Source organism: Cololabis saira, chromosome 10 (genome assembly GCF_033807715.1).
Source record: "Cololabis saira isolate AMF1-May2022 chromosome 10, fColSai1.1, whole genome shotgun sequence".
Lineage (NCBI taxonomy): Eukaryota > Metazoa > Chordata > Actinopteri > Beloniformes > Belonidae > Cololabis > Cololabis saira.
This window is the reverse complement of record NC_084596.1, coordinates 18,930,076-18,938,649: the sequence shown is the minus strand read 5'-3', so window position 1 is coordinate 18,938,649 and position 8,574 is coordinate 18,930,076.

The following is an 8,574-nucleotide window of genomic DNA, read 5'->3' as shown; positions in this document are numbered from 1 at the left end:
GCCGCGGGAGCGCGCACGCACTCAGGACACTACAGTCATAATACATCCATGACTGCAGGCTCCTCTAATTAAAACTCCCGGGGGACGTGCGTGTTCGCACCGGTGGCGGAGGCAGAAATATGTTTTTGGGTGGGCCAGGACAAAAATGGGTGGGCTATTTTGTGCCAGAAAAAGTGGATTTATAACAACTTTTAAGCAGAAAACGTACGGAGCCCCTCTGGTGACATTTGAAAAAAATAAAATAACTCGTGGCCACGCATTAATATCTCGTGGCCACGAGATAATCAATGCGTGGCCACGAGTTATTAATGCGTGGCCACGAGTTATTTTATTTTTTTCAAATGTCACATGTTATTACTACACTCGTCATGACAATACTCTTGCTCTTTAATATAAATAGACTATAATTAGCCTACCGTTATTAATGATGAATAACCATCCCACCAAGGAAGTTGCATCCACTAAGTCCAGACAGTAGGTTATAATGCCATCCACGAGTAAAATAATGCGTGGGCACGAGCAGAGGTTGGTAGTAACGAGTTACATTTACTCCGTTACATTTATTTGAGTAAGTTTGGGGAAATTTTGTACTTTTAGGAGTAGTTTTGAATCACTATACTTTTTACTTTTACTTGAGTAGATTTGTGAAGAAGAAACTGTACTCTTACTCCGCTACATTAAGCTACATTGAGCTCGTTACTTTTCTTTTATCCCCTCCGCGTACGCGTCAATCATTGAAGGCTGATTTATGGTTCCGCGTTACACCAACGCAGAGCCTACGTCGTAGGGTACGCGGCGACGCACACCGTACGTTGCGCGTCGCCGCGTACCCTACGCCGGCAGCTACGCCGTCGATTTAACGCGGACCAATAAATCAGTTACTCAGTACTTGAGTAGTTTTTTCACCAAGTACTTTTTTACTTTTACTCAAGTAATTATTTGGATGACTACTTTTTACTTCTACTTGAGTCATATTATTCTGAAGTAACAGTACTTTTACTTGAGTACAATTTTTGGCTACTCTACCCACCTCTGGGCACGAGATACATAATGCGTGGCCACGCATTAATAACTCGTGGCCACGCATTGATTATCTCGTGGCCACGCATTGATTATCTCGAAACGTGATATCTACGGAAGAGTAGCCTATTAGGGCCAGGCAGGAGAAAAATAAAAATAATATTTTAGAGGAAGATTTTTTTTTCGTAATGCACTTCGAGAAAAAAGTCGAAATGTGGAGAAAAAAGTCGAAATGTGGAGAAAAAAGTCGAAATATCGAGAAAAAAGGCGAAATGTTGAGATTAATGTCGAAGTACAATTTCGAGAAAAAAGTTGAAATGTTGAGGAAAAAGTTGAAATGTTGAGAATAATGTTGAAGTACAATTTCGAGACAAAAGTCGAAATGTATTTCAACTTTATTCTCAAAATTCCGACTTTATTCACGAAATTTCGACTTTATTCTTGAGATTGTATTTCAACATTATTCTCGACATTTTGACTTTTTTCTCGAAATTGTATTTCAACATTAATCTCGACATTTCAAATTTTTTCTCGACATTTCGTCTTTTTTCTCGAAGTGCCCATTAAAGAAAAAGTCTTCCCCTCTCAAATATTTTTTCTCCTGCATGGCCCTAATACTCTTCCGTAATAAACAGACAGATTAAAGGGAGTGTCAATTTTATTTTGTAATCTGCATTACAAATGCATTATGACAGTTAAACACAACATGCTCAACCAACAGAGCATGAAAACCTGTCTGTATAGGCCAGCAGCCTATTTGCCACTATTGTAGCCTATTGGCTGAACTGGCAGCTCATTGGCTCTGAAGCGCACAACACAATAATTAACAATTTAACTGTACAAAGTGGCAACTAAACATAAATCCAAACAGCAGAGGTGCTAACATACTGCATGACATAGCTTACATTACCGCAGGTTGACCGGGCACTGGCAGTGGCATTGGCAGTGGCGTGTCTTCTTCAAGTTTTGTTTTTTTTAAATAACTAATCAATGAACTCTGTTTAGCCATTGTTGTGGTGATAAAGTCGGCTGCAACGCCAGCTAGCTTGCTGGCTGAAGGCAGCTCAATCTGTCGGAACCAGAGCAATCAATTATGTCCCGAGACTCCCTGCAACTTGTTTCAAAAGTTCTGTTTTAATCAGAAGAAAAGAAATAAAGGCTGAACACAAGTCAATAACAAATTACGTTTATATTTATACCTTTTCTCATATAATGTTTTAGAATATGTTTATGTGAAACATGTATTTTGATCAATTTTGGCTGGGAGGGCCAGTGAGTAATGTGGGTGGGCCAGTGCCACCCAGGCCCATTACTGGCTATGCCTGGTTCCTACTGACTTTGCTCTTTAAAGCGAACAAACTGTCTAAACTTAATTTCCTCACATGGTGTCGTCATGCTCAACAATGTCAAAACGAAGGAAAGAAACAACACCCCCAAACCCCACAAATAACAGATGTTGACAATGATCAAACTGGATGGGGTAAAACTGATATCAAATTTACTATTGTTATTTTCAAGTCTTCTGAGGCTAACTAATATATCTTACAACATATAGACATTAAATCATCTCAACAAGTCTTAATTCAACAGTTACTTGTGAAATGACATAGTAGGACAACTCATTTGGGATTATTCTTCTCTTTACTTCGTTTATGGGGGCTTATACGTATAAAAGAGGAGAAAAAAATTACCTTTTATTTGTTATGACTGTTGATGTTTAAAACAACAACAACAAAACAGTATTTGTTGTCAAACAGATGGTTGAGAAGGTGGTTAAATTGTTTTATGTTCTGGTGGATTTAATGTGTAATATTTGCTTATATGTACTTAATTATAGATATGCTATTAAAAAAAATTACAGGAAATCCATCGGTAAATCTAGTCCAGTCAGTTCAACAGTTGCAACATCACTAATGCTTCTGGAGTCTGGATCAACCATTTCATTTTATAAGTTGAATCTGAGAATCCAAAAACTCTACTTTTGTACAAATAATGTACAGAAATAGTCATTTAATAACCCTGTTCTCAGTTTTTCTTAGCATCTCAAAAATTAACTGTGATTTCAGTGTTGTTTTTTTCCCATTTCATAACATATAGGAATCAAATGAGTTTGAATGTTGCCAAATATTTTTGATACTCATTATTCTAGCTTTGCAACACTTAATTCGCAGCAAGAATAAACATAACAAACACTAAACATTTGGACTCAAAAATGTAAAAGATTAAATTACACATAAAAAGTATAAAAGCAGAATACAATGCAACTATGTATCAAAAGTATTCCTAAAAAGATCTTGAAATTGGAATAAAGAAGAGCAACGTCTACAGCAGTGTGAACGTAATGTGATCCAAAGTCTCAGAGAAGCGATCGTACAACCATCCTGCTCATCCTGGTGTTTGTATAGATCTCAGAGCATCTCAGCTGTGTTAGTTGGATGACGGTAGTGACCTGTTATATTCTCAGAGTTGAAAATGTCAACCAGATAAGTTGAGACCAGGCCTTTGATGGTCTTAAATACAAACATTAAAATCCACGCATGGGAATAATGTGGACATGCCTGAGGGTATTTGTTCAAAAGCAGGCGGCAGCATTCTGCAGCTGAAGCCTGCCTGCCTGCCTGTGGAAGTCTCGCTGAGGCCGGCATGAAGGGCATTAATAGTCCAGCGTTAAATATTTCTGTTAGGAAAAGTCTTGATTTTAGCCAGAAGATGAAGCTGGAAAAAGCTTGTCTTTGCAGAACCGTTGATCTGGTCATCAAACTTTAAGCTACTGTCAGAAATGACTCCCGGATTTCTTGCAGCTGGTTTGAAGAAGTATTGAGGTCTGAGCACGAAGAGCTTGAGAGATTAACATTCGGGATGGAAGATCTAAAAATAATACATCCTTTTTTATCCTGGAGCAAGAGAAGAAAATGTTTTGGTGCCCAGATTTTAATGTAATTGATCCAACTAAACAAAGCATTTAGTGTATCATTGTCATTTTAATTGATTAAGACATATTTGCAAGTCAGCTGCATAACAATGAGAAGATAATGTTGTATTTGGATATAACTGCATCTCAAGGTAATATAAAGAAAAGGCGATGAGTGCAATTTCAGTCCTTAAAGTGACTTTTGCCATTTTTACCTCAGGGTGTTGCCATATGGACACGAGTGTTAGGTTACTTTATAATACTGTCATGGAATTACTTTTTTTCAATTCCTTGCGAGGACATCTCTATTCTCATAACTTTCCTGGTCTCTTTAAATGCAACTGTCCTGTGTAGCTCTGTGACCTAGTTTTATCATTGTTGTTGTGTGACATACATGTAAAGCCGTAAAGAAAGAGGGAGTTGTCATAACAGATTTCCAGGAGACGCTGAAGTTTTCAGTCACTTTGTCTAGTTTTTGCTGATAGTGCTGACAGCAAACACATAGACAATACAAAAGAGGGAAATTACATTTCCTAAAAGTAATCCAATATTCCTTCAAATTACATTGAAACTGAAATGCAAAAATGCATTTTCCAAAATTAATCATATAGTTTCTTCATTTACAAGTGTATTTTTCTTTTTCCTTTTCCCGATGTTGCCAGTGCAATAATGATTTAAAATGTATACTTACTTATTCCTTTTCACTCTAGTCATTTCAAATTTGCTTAACATAATAGTATAGCGAATTAAGGTCAAAGTCCAGACTCCTTGGTGAATCTTAAATACGTAGTTTGTGTGATATACCTTCACCTCAGCTCCACACCAAAAAAATGCAGAACTCTATGTTATATCCCTTAGTGGTTTTGTTCTTTTTTTATGATGAACTGGAAGGTTTATCTATAGTTGCCACATTGCTATGTATACGCTACATAAAGATCTGCAAGTTGCAATGCTGCAGGAAAGAACCCACACTGCCACTTGGCATTTGTTTGCGTAATTACAGCCTTACGCAAACAACAACGGACAAGCATAAACACCAACAACAACTTAGGACCCATACATAGGCTACATACGTGAGTGTACAACCATAAATCACACTTAAGACCCAATGAAGCACTGGGTGGGGCAAAGTGATATTACAGGATCTGTTTCAGCATCTGCACTGTAGTATTGAGTATTGACGGTGGCTTTTCTGTCCACACAACAGATCTGTATACCCCCATGTGGTCAGAGGTGGCATTACTACATAGAGTGGCTTTAAAACTCCCAGTAGTGGTTATGGAGTAGTCAGCTTAGTGTGATGGCACCACACACACTGAAATCAATTAAGTATATTGTTTATAATTCTCATGCAAGATCTTGTCATCTATTGATTACCAGCACCTGCTGCCCACACATCAAAGCAAGATGCCCAACCTGGAATGGATCCGTGTGTTTAAAACAGACTGAGCCACTCTAGACGAATGCATCTGCCAAACTAATATATGATGTTTTATTGCTGTTTCTCTCAACATGGTTTACCACTATTCATGTATTATAACTGACAGTTCACAAGGCTTACGAGTTCACATGGCTTTCTCTTTAGTATATGGTATTTTTATTTCCAGTGGTTTCCCTATAATTTTAGCTCAGTATATTTGAGGTGCTCACTACTGACCTCCCACTGACCATATTCTGGTTTCTGGTCTGCACACTTTCCAGTGGTATCTCTGTCATCACAAGCTGCGTATAATTTGCACTGGGGTGAAAATTAATGGCACATATTATCATATCACCCTTGCCAGTGGTGACATGCAGAAGGTGAACTGCCGTCCTTGTTGCGCCCACATTTGCAAAAGTCCCATCAGAGCTTGGGCACGGCGTAAAGATAGCCTGTCAAACATCTGGTCTGTCCTCAAACTAATAAGAGAGTCAGAAATACACAAAGGAGGCAAACAAGCAGAGAAACATTTCATCTGTACATGATTGCGCTGTGAAACTGCAGGTCAGAGTAACATTTTTGATTGCCAAGATGATGCATGGCGCTGTAAACAAGTCCTCTGGGACCATGCTCCAAACAAAACCAGATGGGCAAAAACAATTAAAAGAAGAAGATTTTCTTCACAAAAAAGAAGCTCACAGGAGTTTTACTGCTAACTTGATATAGAAAACACCTGGAATCAGTATATCTAGTTTACTATCCTTTTTCCTCAAAGCTGCAATACTAAAAGTTAAGTAAAGTATCACACACAAAGATTTAATCCAAAATAAAACACACCATCTTTATCAATGTATAATTCGATTTCATGTTTGAACTGATGGAGCCAAGGCCAAGTGTATCACTATGACAATATGTAATTTGCAGGACACACTTTGTACTATAGAGGCTTTTGTATGTTATGATGGTTGTAAACATGAAGCTGACATGAGTTTCCTCTACAGGGTGACTGGACCTTGACTCTCCCTTGGAGATAGTATGAGCGGTTCATCCAGGAGGGACTTGGGGAGTTGCTGTTCTTCCACATCGAGAGGACTCAGGTGAGCCGGTTTGGGCATCTGGTGAGGATGGCCCCTGGAAGATGTTTTGGGCATGTCCAATCAGAAGAAGACCCTGAGGCAGACCGAGGAAATGCTGGAGAGATTATATCTCTTAGCTGGCCTGGGAACGCCACAGCATTCCCCCGGAAGAGCTGGAGGAGATGGCCAGGGAGGGGAGATCTGGTCCTCTTTACTTAGGCTGCTGCCCCCATGACCCAGGTTGGATAAGCAGAAGTCGGTGGGTGGATGGTGGATTTTAAAATCTGTTTGATGTCATTGCCTGTGAGATTGAATTTACTGACTGATTGCAACATAAATCTAAAAAGAAAAAGTGTAACTAAGATTGGAAATAAGACACCAAATAGAATAAAAAAAATTAACATGAGATCGGACAAGTCATTCTATATCATATCTTGCATTTCGGTTTTTTTTTCAGTTTGGGTTTTTTTAATATGTTTTTTGAGTCAGCCATGTGAAACATTTTGTTCCTTCTTATGTTTTATAGATTTAAACTTTGCTTTTGTTGTGAAATTTTTGAAATTTCAACACTTTTGGCCTAAAAAAACATGTTATTAGTCCTGTAGGGAACATTTTTGTAGATAATACCATTGTTTGGTGAATAGCAAAGATGTATGCAGGCTAGGATAAGAGGTGATGAGTTATCCTAAAGTGGACATATGAGTCCAATTAAGTTTGAAAATATATAAGCAGCTCTTCTCATAAGCAGCTCAGCTCTTCAGGTTTGCAGAGTGCTGCAACATAAAAAAAAAAATTCAGATGTGAGTAGAATCATCTAGCCTCCCCACCTTTACCTCCACCCAGCTTCATCTCATGTTGCATCTGCTGCCTCTTGCATGTGGTTAACAAAGCTGTAATATAAATTTCAAAAGCGGGACACTAGATGATGGTATTGCTGAGTGGAGTATTTGACTATTCCCTAAAACCAGCTGCGATTAATAGGTTTCAGTGAAACGGGTCCCTTTTTACTGCATCTTTGTGGTGTTTTGACCACTGACATTTTATTGAGGCTTCAGGAAATTGACTCATCCACTGAAAATTGGATATAAATAGAATATATTGAGCAATTTTACCAATCCCTTTATTACATTTTTATATTCATTCTATCTCTGTGTATATTTTCTTATGTTTTTATTGTGTCATAGAAACAACACCTCCGCCGGTACATATATAAACCTTTTCAACAGCTTTCTAAATTTTTACTTCACCTGTCAACATGGTTTCATGTTGGAGCTTGGTTGAGAAATTGTCTGTTTTCAAATTTTTCACATAAGTAACTCATCTGCCCTGCACTGGTGATGAAAACATTTATCAATAAAGGTACATGGAAATTGCATTTTATGTTTTTCCCACTGTGCTACAGCTTTATTGCAGTTTATTTTAATTGACACCATAACCTCTGCCTTGTTCTAGTGTGGTGTTAATCAGTTTCCCGTCGTTTGTCTAAATGACAACACTGCCATCTGCTGACTCCCCAGACAGATCATGAGAATAATATTCATACTTTCTGTTATTTTATCAAAATAATAGTACTTAACAGCTAAAATGTGATTACATTAATTGATTACTAACATAGGGTTTTTTTTTCACCTGCATGATGGGGCTCACCAAAGGCTTGTATTATTAAGTGTAATAGATGTAAGAGGTTGAAATGTATTTACAAAACAGGAAATAAGACATGAAAATGCATAAAGACAATAACACATTTCAATGATTATAAAGAAGGACATGTCAGGAGAGATTACACCTCTCTGCAAGTGTTGGAACGTCTTGGCAGTTAATATATGGATAGATAAAGTGTTTATTATACATTGTAATACCATACACTTCTTTTTTTAAGTTGTGTGTGCCAGCTTTGAAATTGGTTTGTGCTACCCATGTTTGAGGTGTGTAAAATGTACCATGTACTGGAGTTGGTTAGAGATTTATTTTAAAAAAGAAAGAAAGAAACATTCTACTCTGATTTGGGTCTACACAGCTAATTAAATGAGAAATGTTCTGGTCCAAACTGCAGGCTTTGTCATTTTGGGGGTGACCATAAACACTGTTTTTCTTTCTTTCTCGTACTGCACTACTTTTACTTTCATTCCAATATACTGTTTATATTT